This window comes from Ptychodera flava, chromosome 5, assembly GCF_041260155.1.
Source record: "Ptychodera flava strain L36383 chromosome 5, AS_Pfla_20210202, whole genome shotgun sequence".
In the NCBI taxonomy this organism is placed as follows: Eukaryota; Metazoa; Hemichordata; class Enteropneusta; family Ptychoderidae; genus Ptychodera; species Ptychodera flava.
Window position 1 is genome coordinate 17,888,853 of NC_091932.1, and position 14,713 is coordinate 17,903,565.

General features: G+C 36.7%; 1 long non-coding RNA gene across 1 annotated transcript; it reads left to right on the forward strand.

Moving 5' to 3' along the window:
- Window positions 1-352: 352 nt before the first annotated feature.
- On the forward strand, window positions 353-2,659 carry LOC139132516 (uncharacterized). The gene is made up of 3 exons (XR_011552333.1): window positions 353-419; window positions 718-899; window positions 2,593-2,659. It is a non-coding gene; the product is annotated as an uncharacterized lncRNA (long non-coding RNA).
- The last annotated feature ends 12,054 nt before the right edge of the window (window positions 2,660-14,713 follow it).

Here is a 14,713-nt window from a genome sequence, read left to right on the forward strand (position 1 = left end):
AGTCAGTCTACTTTCCTTGACTCATTAGCTTAGGGTATCTCTCAAAAGTATTCATCTGAATTACACACCCTACCATATCAGGGCAAACATTTCCATTAACCGTTAACATATGGATTTTCACAATGTCATATCATTTAGCCAAACCAATAAATTGTGGAGGCCGCATCTCATTCAATGACATCAACAAGGTGATAAAAGAAGTGGATGAAAGCTATGGGGGAAAGGAAACGACCGACAAGGAGGAGAACAAGGGGGAGGAAAAGAAGGAGGAGAAGGAGGAGAAGGTGAAGAAGGAGAAGGAAGAGAAGAATGAGGAGAAGGAAAAGAAGAAGAAGGAGGAGGAGGAAGAGGAGAAAAGGGAAGAAGACAAGAACTGTTTGCGATATTGTTACTCTCTCCTCGCGAGTAAGGAAATTGAGGTAAGTTCGAACAGAACGATCTTGTCTAATAACCACAATCATTTAGAAGAAACTGACTCATATTCTTTTTCAGTAACTCATAAATTGCATGAGACGTCTTGCATGACATATATTTTAAAAGATATGACTTAATATACTCGCTGTTATTTTACAAAAACTATGTCGAGGACGTCTCCCAATAAGTAAGCTTAGCCAAGGTACCAGACCTGCACATATGTCTGAGTTCTCAGTAAAGCCAGATCGCCGCAATAGATTTCAATCTGAACAATCATCATCCCGAGTTTATCAACTTTTACAGTATGACAGGATAATCGTCTACTGCGACTACCGCACTGTGGTTTTTGATAAGGGAGAAAGAGCAGAAGAAAAACGGAAAAACACAAAGAATTTCAATACGGCAGCAGTTGTAAAGGATCACAAAGGAGAGCCACTTCTTTTCAGTTACATCGGTCATCATGTTATCATACCAAAGAATAAAGGGTAAGCGTTTGTAATACTATGTATCCCCCCATTGATGTTGTAATGATCCTTTCCAATATCAAATTGTCAAAGTTGATCAATGCATCTGTATCCATTTAACGTGCCTCATGCTGTAATCATTTTACTACGGTAATGCTTTTTTATTATTGCACTATAAAAAATAACTCAACTCAATTAAATCTATGATCAATGATATATTAGAAAGACATACAATGCAGGAAATACGATTCATTCAAATTCAGAGACGAATTTCAATATAAAAATTACTTTTTGTGTCGATATTTAATATTTCTTAAAATTAACAGTACAGGCATAAAATGCGTCAGTAATCATTTTGCAATTATACCTCAGAAAGATCTTGTTGTGAAGAGATCTTACTTGGCCTTGTTTTTCTTTTCTTTGTTATAGCACATTAACCCATCCTCATCGATATCTTTGTAAAGTTGATTTTTGTCGCATCGCCATGATATATTGCTTTAAACTCTACCGCTATACAGTTGTCTTTGTAATCAATATATCAAGTAATTTAATATCAGTATTTTTAACCAACCTTCTTTGTTCTCTTATTTCACTCTTTTTTTTTCTTCAATATAATGTTGTTGTTTTGGCATTTGTTGCCCATGTTCAAACATATTCAAAGCACGCCCCGAAATTCAATGATCAATGATATATTAGAAAGACATACAAAGCAGAAATACGATTCATTCAAATTCAGAGACGAATTTCAATATAAAAATTGCTTTTTGTGTCGATGCTTAATATTTCTTAAAATTAACAGTACAGGCATAAAATGCGTCAGTAATCATTTTGCAATTAGACCTCAGAAAGATCTTGTTGTGAAGAGATCTACTTTGGACTTGTTTTTATTGGTATCTGACAGTTTTGGACAGCATCTTAGCGTCGAATTTAGGCTTTTTAGGAATAGGGCGTGCAAAATCTAGACTGGCGACCATGTATTCGGTGTAAGGATTTTTGTAGACAAAACAATTATTGGCTTTTTCTTTATTACGTGTTCCAAACTGTGGCTTTAAATATCAAAATCAACAATGCACAAAAAATGCACTAATTCAAAGTAAAAAGTGTTGTTTCATTATACCTTGCAAACGATGAAATGTTTTGTGAAAAAATGTTTGAATCATTAACTTCTAACAATAATAAAAACAATGTTCGTTAGCGGAAAGCAGTAACTGTACTTTTCACCCATTTCTTGTTGATGATGCTTTTCACTAAATGTGGATCGTGTTATATTTAAGATTTCTAGACCTGAGGGCCTAACATTAAAATAACTTTATTATTTTCGCATATTAGAAAATTCATAAAAAAGTCAATGTTTAGGAAAGCGATGATAACGAACTTGATTTAAGGTATACCGTTCGTCGCCAACTGTCCTGATATACCTGCCGTTTTGTAAGCAATTCAACGTATAATTTCTCATTGCAAACTTGTTTTCGATGTTTCGCAAAAAAACAAGCAAGCATTATCGAATATACTATCAGGAAGTAATAACAATGTTTTGATTTCATGGCTTTATTAGGGTTTGTTCGGAGTACGAGTGCATAAAGTAGTAAAATAATGATTTGCATTAATTACCCGTAAATTTTATATGTGTGAATGGAATTGAATCCATTACAATATATCCATAGTCACGAAATGTTCTTCAAACTACAAAGGCAAGGAATATTTTTTCACATAGGAATGATTCCGGAGGCTCAAAAAATGAAGGTTCGGAGAAAAAAGACCCTTAGTCTTCGGAGTCAGGCGAGTATTTACTGTCCTTGTCCTTTTGTATCATATATTATGTGTGCGGCTTCAGTTTTTTGTTTGTTGTAATAGTTATAAATCGCCTAACAATTTCTTTTTTCAAGTTACGATTTTACGTATTTCCACAAATGACATGAGGGAAAATGCCAAGAGGATTTGACCGGTTAAGAAGGGCTTGACTACGCAGTTTCTGCTTAGTGAAGCGTCATTACGTATTCATGGTGACCCCTGGCCAGCTGTCATATCTTTGGGGGCTTTTGTCTTTTGGCCTGCTTTGCATATGCGTCGTTAGACACGACCTGCCAATCACCCAGGTAGTCAATTAAACTATTAATTGAATGTTTACCGACCCAATTAACACTATCCAGCAGTATCAGTCATATTTTAATCGCGTGGCCCGGGTGGGCACAACGTAGGAACGCGTGTATTTCTATGTGTACGTTTCACTTGTGGTGTTGTTTGTACCATCGTGCGTTTGAAGTCCTTGTTTCACCTACAGCATTACCTTCAAGGTGACAGGCTTACTATTAATGTTCAGTATCATTGCACCGAGTTCTGCCCACGGTGAAAACCACCTGTTTTGCCTACTAATTACTGCCCGTCCTGAATGTAGCCTATCATAGCTACAGTAATCAGTCAATATATAATACCCCGCACCTTATACTTTTTAAAGAAACTTGTAAAATCATAGTCCGAGCCGTAAAATTTTGTGAACCCATGTGAAAACATAAATCATTTATCAGTTTGATATATACTCCTAAATTGTAAGTTTGATTGTAAAATCGAGACCACATTCAAGGGCTATGCAGACCGTCCATGTACGCACACACAGTGACAAGAAGGCGGCAAACACCTACTCACCAAGCACATCAAATCGGCGAAAAGAAGCATAAAAGAGCTAGGCTTATCGCCAAAACAAACTCGCCAAGCGCTAACAAAAACCATACCATGCGGCCCTTTTCAGGGCCACCAAATACTCCAAAAAGAGAACTACCCCAAAAAAACATAAAATTACATAGAACACACAAACAAAAATCGCACACAATAACAAACAACTGTAACACAACATTAAATACAAAATAAACAATCACCGTAACGTAACAGAAAAAATGGCAGTGGAAATAAATCAGCTATTTCCAAAGAAAAGCCGACAGCAACATGAAATTCAACAACAACCTATCATCACTCAAACTATGAAACTCCGTAAAATAGTACTAGGCAAAAGCCTTAAAATTAATTCGGACACCAACAAAACCAAACAGAATAAAACCAACTCAGGATTTCAACAAATAAAGTCGTAAAATGTGACTACGCTACATCGTGAGACACAAACAATCGCAACAACACCAATTCAAAGAAAAGTCAAATTGGGCTCCACGAACAACAAAAAACAAAACCTTGAAAGCTATCTGAAGCTGCTAAACTCGCACTTCTACAGATACCCTTTCAAACAAGGAAACAAAACATGTCGCGCGCTAAAAATCGCGATAAACCAGCTTGCAAACAATAGACAAATTTCGGTAAAAAAACCCTTCGACAAGGGTCGGGTTTTCGTCATTGTCAACACAAAGGATTACGTACTCGAATGCGAAAGGCAATTACGCAACACTTAGTATTATACACAACAAGCCAAACAAACAGTAAACAAAGTAAACGAACTATTAATCAAAATGTACGAGAACAAGCACATCAACCAGGATACTTGTAAGTATCTTGATCCAATAAACATAAAATCCGTACCCTGCAGTGGTACTTATTGCCTAAAAATTCACAAACCTCCGCAAAAATCTAAAAGACACACCAGTCAAAACAAAATTTACCGAAGTAAAGAAACATAGAACAAACAAACCGAACCACCAAACGGACTCACAACGTGACCAAAAATTAATATACTTGCCTCGCTAATCGAAAACCAAGACCACTAAAATGCATTAAAATAAATTTTCACATACACAAACTAAGGAATGAATCAACACTGCGACTGATGAGAAACCACACTCGGGTTTCGAAACGCGAGCGTCAAAGGGCGACTTTATCAACTTTTGTAACAACATAGGTCCGGCTGCGTCTCGCCATAAGCTTTCCCCACACAAACAAAACATTACCGTACACACTAATCCAAACTTCTCTACAAATATCCAAAGCGAAACAAACGTTTCATTAACACACACAATCGGATAAGAATGTAGGAACACATTTTCGAAACGAATCAAACACAAACTCGACACAAAAACATTTAGGATAGTTACGTGGAGAGCCTCTTTCACATTTTTTACATCTCGCTATACTGTCTATGATTCTAAAAATAAAGTCATCTGCCACTTTTTCTGTATACGCGGTTTGGCAAAACTCATCTCTTCGATCGAAAGTCTGGTGATTCCATGGTTCTTTGGGGCACTTAAGTGTACGTCAAGCTTAGGGAATGTGGTTACATTCGCGATGTTTTATTCGAAATTATTTATTTCTTCTAGGGCAAATGCACGTAATTCATGCTGTTGGAAATACTGGCCGCTCATAAACAAGACAATAAACTCAATATCTGTGCATCTTTACTTTTATTGTCAAAGTACCACCGACACCCACAAAAAACCAAATGGTTCAGTGCAGGTATTTGCAACTCTGCCATTCGACTGGTCAACAGGAAATCAACCATAGGTGTCTTTTGGCATGCGTATATGCCAGTCACCTAGGCGACGGTAATCTACACCACTTATCACCATCGGGAAGGTACTCCTCCCCCTATACCACTGGCGATCCCACCCTCAAGGCACTGCGTCATTCGACCAAGCATTGTTATTGTAATTTCCTGCATAAAATTAACAGCGAGGTCAACCGGTCAAACTCTCTTGGGATTTTCTGGCATGTGATATAAAAATATTGAGCTGATGATATATCTAGACTGCTTAAGTATACTAATCAACTTAACTGCTCGTGATTCGTTTTGCCAAGCTGTTTTGAGCGTTCGGAAAATTTTTCAGTGATAAAAGATTGTTTTTGTGCTCTCTGTAGGGTTTATTAATACTACTGAATTTACAACAATGTGTTCAACGGTAGGAACTTAAACGGAGACTTTAATTTTTAAACTCACATTGTTTTCGTTTTTTTTTCGTTTTGTTCCGTACTCAATTTCTTATCGGAAGGACATTTTTAAAACAACAATGAAAAGAAGCAAGAATATTATTATGACAATTGATTTTCAATATGTTTATAGCTCCATAGGTGAATTCATGCGCGCTATTTTTAAATATATTTACGTATATGGGTAGGGGCTGTAAATACACACGTACCAATGCAATACTTGAGTATTTTAATGGACATGATTTCTCTATAAACAGAATAGATCTTGTTCATTATTGATGTTTCAATTTTGTCGTCTTAAGAGCAATTTATTTGTTTCCTTCCTAGGAAGTGGTTGTGGAACTTATGGGTCCGGGAAAATCCAAACATCCAAATGACGACATTCATGAACATGGGAACATCTTTAAGGCGACTGTTTACACAGTCTGCTTCATTTGATCGTAAATGAATTTGGATTGAAACAGTTTTACATAATATATTAGCTTAATTGCATATGGCAGTTTAGAAAAGGAAATCAGCGAGTGGTATGTAGTCTATTAGTATAGCTAAAAGTAGGAGTACTATTATTACTGCAACTGATAGAAATCCACTAAATATCTTCTGATAACTCTTAGTACAAAGTATTAAACATTGTGCGTTTAACGTTTTGTTGTAGGATAAACGACCTTGCGGGGAAAGGATAAACAAAACCTCTACATTTTAGAATTTACTTTAAAGACGACTCGTTGTCAGATCTCGCTGCCCTTTGATTTCTTGATTTGGTAATCGATGTAAAAGTCTATCTGAAATAAATTTGAGCGATATTTGCGTCGTATTCGTTTAATTTTAAAGCGCATAATGCATGCGAGTGTGCGTACATAACGTTCGAAATTTATTAATACTGCCGACCGTATGTTGATACGTCGCAGTAAAAACGACAAAAAACTGTCACCGCCTTTTGAAACACCCTTTCTATTTGGGAAAGTAGCCGAGTGCTTCCAACGATCATCTTTATCAATTTTGTACCTGAGGTATATTTCAAGTACAGTGAGAGTTCGAATTTGAAGGGAAGTGGATTATATTCCTAAACCATGACTTGCTGCTCTTCTCTTCCAATGAATAGGCTGTGAATAAAAGGATCATCAGGTGAATTCTCCTCATTATGATTACTTGTATTCGAGATGTTCGTACAGTTATATTTTGGGGCACCAGATTCGAGATTGTTATGTGTACACTTAAAGTTAATATTTCTTTAATGGTTAAACTGTTTACAAACAGACGGCTTTGGTGGACCGAGGTCCTAAGGAGGAACCACTCTTAAGATAATAAGATTGACCTTTGGCCTATCACCTTTTGACATGAAAAAATTGATACATCGCGCTGTATTGTTTCAACTCGATCGGTACCACATGGCAACGCACATAAAAACTAACAAAACAGTCACCCTTTGGTTGGTGTACCTACTCACCTTGCGGAAGCAAATGTGACCTATGTGATGTGATTGAGTTTCTGAAAAAAAGTCCGGCTCTTTTTTCCAACCTTCACGCTTTGACGCTGTCATGGAATCGCAACGTTGCTACTTATAATACAGTCGAATATGCAAAAAAGTTTGGTTATTCTCCGAACTGCGACCATGTGTTTGCACATGATTATTAACCCAAATTTTAATAAGCACTCTATGCTGCGCGATGTTGAATTGCCAATGGCTTGATAACAAAAATACGTCATCATTTACAGCAGAGGAATGTGATACTCTTCTAAGAGTTCGGAGTGTTATGTTAGACTGTTGAACTTCCAGGAGAAACAGCATACGCACTACCTACGCAACCAAATCAAAGCTCGTTGGCAAGCAAAAACGTCTGCCTTCCACAACGTGCGTTGGTAGTTGATATGGTTTTGACACTTTGTTTTTATATGGTTTGGTTTCTTACTCATAATTAAATGTTAAATGTCTTTGAAAACGGAAATTTGTAAGTCTGCAGCTTGTTCGTAGACGTTACCTCTCATCGTCAGTTGTAGACAAAAATTAAGTGCAAAAGACAATTCAGACATAGAACACCCACTTTGCTACAAGTCTAACACCTGGCCATTTAAAGTTCACTGCTGCCTTTTGCTTTTGAAATAATGTCCAATCGGAGTGCGGTGTTGTTGCTCATATAAACATTGACATGTTAGTTTTACCTTTCAATATTGCGTAATGCGATGGACTGACCATAAAATACAAAGCAATAATGTTTTATTTCTCTTATAATGTGGCATAACAAATTGACCGCAAAGAGAATCGAAAAAATGAATAGCTTTCTAAAAAATTATAATTTAGAAAAGGTACAATGATGTTCATATATTTGTAAAATGAACAGCTTGAATCACAATGACAGCAATATATGATAATTCTTCAGAGAAATTTTGATTGTAAATTCAACTTACTCCCACATTCATTGATCAAGGCGAACGGGATCTGGCAGTTCATACTCAATATGGTGGTACTTCATACAATTATGTCAATGAAAATGGCGAGGACGACGACAACAACGATGGCGACGATGATGATGATGATATGATGATTATGGTAATGGTGATGTTGATGGTTACAGTCTTGTTTGGTTTTCATTGAAATAAACAAAGGAACATATGATGAAAATGATGTATGTGGGGTTTTGTTCGGGTTGTAGTGCTAGTTTGCTTCCGAGGTAATGATGAAACTAATAATGACAATGAAGATGATGGTTGTTGATGATGGGCTTCAGAGTTGGTGATTCCATTTGTATAGAGGAAGACAGCAACGAAGATGAAAGTTATGCCGAAGATGGAGATAATGATAACGATGGTGATGATAACGATGATGATCATGATAATTCATGACTAAACTCTGGACTGTCACAGCATTTAATTACTCCGCACTGATTAGTGCGCCCTCGGAGCTACATTGACTCTCTTTTGACCGTAACATCCTCTCTGAAACCGAATGCTCCGATGATAAAGGTTACAATAAACTAAATTTGTATCAACTATCATAGTCATTATGTACACGATTAAACGAAAAAACATCAGAGACATTTTGATATAAAATTTAAGATGGTGTATCGACTGAAAGCTGCGTCTCGAGAAAAGAAGTCTACACATAATGAATTATATAAATTATGACGCAATCGCGCTCTGAAGGTTGCTTGTTGTGGTTTCTCAATTACTACCATTGGAATGCTCTTGACAACCCGCTTGTAGACTCGCCCACCGTCCCCTGTTGACCTTTCTTTTTTATGATTATCGTATGGCCTTATGTTCAGCACTGCTATTTTCTAAATGATTCGCCTTCCTTATTACTTCTTTAGGAATTACTCAATCAAGCAGATTGTATCAAAACTAAATTTGGAACATCCACGATACCAAAAAGACTTATTTTCACGATCAAACTGTTTTCTACACCCCCACGTTTTTATCTGTGAACGTAAAGTTGGCGAGACCAAGGTATGGGAGTATTGTGCAAAATAGATTATTCAAGACTACACAAAGAAAACGAAATTCATGTCTGTAGCTAGTAAATTGTCTTACTTAGCGTTTAACACATTATTCGTGCCTGATGACATATTTGTCTCGTCAGCGTAAATGTTGCCATGGTTGCAATGTTTTGAAAAATATTCTTCACTAGGACATTGTACACAAACACACATACATAAAGATAAAATTTCAGCTTTTGCTTTATGAACAGCACTAACATTAACGATGAACGAGAAAAGATCGCTTACATAGAATATTTTCCTCGAGTTACCATGGTATTTATAACAAAAGAAACTGCTTGACATATTTCCCTGGATTAAGCTGAATAAATGTTACTTGTTGCTAGGCCAATTATGATAAATCCTCGTTCAGGTGCGTGAAAGTATTTCAAAAGTTAGTTTCAAAATTTTGCCAAGTCTGAGATTCCATACTATCAAGCATCACACTATGAGAACCTGTTGATGTCTGCTAGTGGCATACATTTGGACAAATATAGCCTGTCAGAATATCGTGTCATATAGATAGCGTAAGTTTCTGACCTATGAATGTATTCTTTGCAAAATTTTACTGTAGCAACCAATAAGTCTTTCTTGTAGTTCCCGAATAAATGCCTGCACGCAACGCATTGCATCAACTGAGTATTGTATACAGAAAAACATACACGCCCGATTGGTCGATCTGGCGATGAAAAATGGCGTTAATTGGCAGTCTGGCATTATCAGACAGCCACATTAAGAACCAATCCTGGCCTGCCTACATTGTACCCGATAATTGACGTTTCCGCGAGGGCGGGTTTGTTAAGAAAATTTTGTTTGCAATAGGCAATACTGCAGCCAATAACGCCTAAACACCCATCTCATATGTTATACAGTTTGAATCTTAGGCTGTCAACGTGCTATTACACTTCGGTTCAGACGAGATCTGCAGTGATCGCCATGTCATTATTCCTCCTTTGCTGAGCTGGCGGAATACTAATCTTTTGAATAACAGAGAAAAAGGCAAACTTTACTTGACAGTAGGTAAGTAAACTCACATGATTACTCGAGGTCTAATATGTCCTTTTATCATTGAACATCTTTCAAGGTCGCAGTTTGGGCATTACTGATTATATGTGATAAAGTTTCTGATATAATAATTATCCACACAAAGTACTTTTCCCTGTATGCTATTATTGACCTAAATGTATGTAATATATTTACTCATTATCTGTGTGGTCCTTGATCTCGAGAGATTATATAATTTCTTGAATATGCAAACCAATTATCCATCTCTATACCGAATAGGTCCTTCATTTGTAGTTGTTCTGCTGCTTCAGAGTAAATTAATATTTCCTCCTGCATGTACCTTCCTAAACATTCTCCTGGATGATATTCATGGTTTACTCAATGAAAAAAATCGTAATATTTGCATACAACGTTAGGAGATAATGATCACAAAGTCAATAATGTTTATGAGCATTTCAAAACAACATTATATTGAAGGTTTTATCGACGACATAGTATATGTGTAGCCTAGTACGTAAACTTAACTTACGGAGAAAGATGTACAATAACTTAAGGTATCCCTCTGATTTATTACAAATATTTGATTGCTCTTTGAAGAATATTTTTATTAATGAACTGTTTTAAAACACGTGAGCACATTCAGTTCATATATGGTTTTAGTCTTCTGCTACGACGTGAAAATAAACAATTATAAAATGTAAAACTGATGGCTGTTTTGCATTTGTACATGCAAATAAATGGCATTGGCAGTTTAAGATTTTTGCTTTGAGAGTAATATTTGCAAAGACGTTTTAAACACAATGTTTTCCTCATAAAATTATTATTCTTAACCTGTGCGAAGAAATAAATTTGAATTGAAATGATTCTTTACAATAGCAAAGATAGTTTTGATACTGCATTTTTGTGTTATGCTGCATTTTAAGGAAATTTCTTTAGAGAAAAAAAACATTACTTTAGGAAACGTGGTTATATCATCATCAAAGACTAGGTGTGTATAATGCAGTATCATTTGTTGAACCTAAGAAAATTTTTTGTATGTCATCATGAAAGTGTAGGTGTGTATGATGGAGGATCAATTGTCGAACCTCTGAAAAATTCTTGCATTTGAGAAGTAAACTGAAATGATATGCAACTATGGTAGTGTTTAGCTAAATTTTAATTTTCCTCTTTCAGAATATTCTGTGGCCCAAATCCCTTTAGCAGGAGAATGATCAGGCTAAGCTTTAACACTGGTTAAAATTCTATGTACGCAAATTCTCAGAACGTTTGAGCAAGAGATGAAATAGCGCCCTCAGTGGTGATTTAGCAAAATTCAAAGCCATTAATACACATGAGCTGATGTGATTTGTTTGAATACAGCTCATGCTGCTCTCACTAAAACACTATAAACCAATGGTCTATACGTTAAAACCTTTACTTGTTCTCTTCAACTGAAGAGAATGACATTATTTTTAAGCTTAACTGTCTTCGTTTGCAAAAGTTAATTAGAGGTCCTGAGTCCATATGCTTTCATGTAAAACACGATTGAGGAAAAGTCAAAAGTACAAAAAATCACCGTATATTCAAATAACACTGAAGGTACTAATACGATAGTGAGGAGCTAAAAATGGTTTAAGTATGACAAAAGTTGATTATCATTTGTAAATTTGGTTGTAAACGTCACGTTATCATATACCCGTGGCCGTTGACAACAATATCGAACAATAGCGCCATGCTCAATGCACACCCTGGCATTTCAGTCACAATTTCTTGACATTGTAATGATCAAATGGTAATCCATTGTAAAGCAACGCACTTCAAAATTAGCGGAAACAAGCGATTGCGGTGATACTTACATGACAACTTTTCCCCGCACAGATTTAGACTTGGTGGGTATGGCTCATGGGGCAAATTGGCCGTACCCACCACGTCTGTTAAAATTCATGAGTTTATTTTTTGTTGTTTACGCACACACTCATATCACTTGGAAATCTGGAGAATGGCTATTATATCAGGTTGACAACCCCCACGTGTGAGCAGTGAATTAAGGTTACTCCGTGTAAGACAGTACGATTCAAAAAAAAACAAGACAAATTTGTTGCTTTCACAAATTTCGCCCAGATATGTAAATAAAATAAGGGCCTTGGTGGCTGCTCTAATGTTCACCAAACAGGGAAAATTAGAAACCCAATGACCATGTAATGACCAAAATATTCCACAAAGCTTGCTGTATAGCATGGGGGTACAAGCTCCGCTCCTGGCTTCATGATCGTGGAGGGACTGTGATCGTATCGAGCGACTAAGCATGGATGTAGTCTAGAATAAAACTCGTTTACCTCCATTGACTAACGTATGCGTTTCCGTAAAATAAAACCACAGGTATACTACTAGTATTTACTTAAAACAATTTTCTGTCATGGTATCAACCGATGCACGATGGTGAACTATTACCCCTACTGCCAGTATGAGTCATGAGTGATCGGCTATGACTTTGCCATAGCCATGTTTTAGCCCAACCGCAAAGAACGGACTACCGTGTATGCAGACGCGAGAGTAGCCACCGAATCCTCTCTTTATTTATATGTAGTCTTTTGTCTTGACAAAATTTGCAGCCACCTAAGTCTGTGTACGGTGATTTTTGTTGGTCCACTATGTTTCCCTCCATTGAGGTGGAGGGTAAAGTAGCTAACGGAACATGTGCACAGACGTCAACACAGCATCGTACCTATGGTGCACCAGCTACATTGACAGTAGGTTATTGTTACTGGAGAAGACCAAGAGTAGCCTAACGTGAACTTTCTTAAGTAAACTCTTTTGCTTTTTCAGAAGTACAGCCCAGTATATACCCTGGTGCAATAATCTCCTTTAAGAAAATATGTTCTCACTCACTAAATCAATAGACTACGTGGGTAAGGAGATCATACCAAGATATCTGGCGAAAACACTGAAACTAGTTTTTTCCCAAAACAAATAATAATCACATACAAACAAAACAATACATAAAAGACGCATTAGTGAAAGCAAGATAAATGAACAAACAAAGAGCAATGGCATTGTAACAGTGTATTTAAAAAGTTTTGAGAAATTAAATCATATTCTTCTCCTTTACTGCATTACCGAATTAATGGCTTATGACTCCCCAGAGAGTAAATAAACTACTGATTAAGTAGAACAAAAGATCACAATGATTGAAAATATGACACCACCGGTGATATTTGTAGAGCAATCACCGGTTGACAGTCAGTTCACACCTCAAGTAAGGTATATTTTCATATGGAAATTATTTCGAACCTACAGCATTTGTGCCAGGGAATCTTGGCAAGAAGTTGAGCAAAGCAATCAACAAGAACCAAAAAAATTCCATAAATCCAAGCGAATAATAAAGGAACTACTCAGGGTTCTTAAATGAAAGTGTCAAAAGGATCGCAGTGTCTCAGACATAACCGATCTGGCTTCATCTGGCAATGGCTAATTTCTAACACCAAAAAGCCAACACACACACAGTGCACAGCATAAATATCTTACACGTGAATAGTCACTAAACAATATCACTATCAGACCATACCACAAAACATTAAAGCACACGACTCCCAACATAATTTAATAGCCGATGTGTGCAGCCGCATTCTCTTATTTTACTTGCGATGTGTTATGCTTCCTTGTGTTTTTAGTTATGTTGCTAATGAAACTTTTAATTAAAATATTGCTTACAAAATCACCTACCCAACCGGTTAGGTTCAAGAATCTGCAGAAAGGTGTTAAAAGCATGCAATATATATATTGACGAGATAAACATTAAGAACAGTTGGATTAAGAAAGGTGTGATCCTAGGGAACAGATGAAAGGACCCTGGGGTGGGGAGGAGGTTTTTTGTGCAACGGTTTACCTTATTTGATTTTATTAATTTTGACTGTGATATTTCAAATAAAGAGTTCAACTCTACACCGTCTGACTGCTTTATGTATTACCGACAAGTCCTTATCTCCTCTCCAACTTGTGTATACACCACTGTAATTGCTCCTGACACATTGCCAACTTGCTAATCCGCTGTCCGTATCAGCGGATTAAGTGATTGAGTCAACACCACAGCCGTCCCACACGCATTAAAATAAGGAAAGGGTTGAAGATCTCAGACACAGTGTCACAAAAAAACGCAAATCTGAGCAGATATAGAAGTCAATCGAAATTTAACGACTATCAGAAGCATCGCTATACCAATGAACTGCTACATGCCAAAGTACGCGGTCTAAAATGGTCATCTTGAGCCAGAAAACCAACCTACATTTTTGAATCGGTCATGGTCCGATGTCGTCCGTAAGAGCGGAAGTCGGAAGTAGAACCTTTTGACCTCAAACCTGTTATTTCCAGTCCAGAAGTAAACATATTCCCATGATGCGTTTGATGTTATATAATAATCGCAATCATACCAATCCATAGTCCAACAACACTAGGTCGGAATTCGTATGTAAAAGTAAAATGTAAAAGTTCGTACATCATGCTCAAAATGAGCAAACGTTT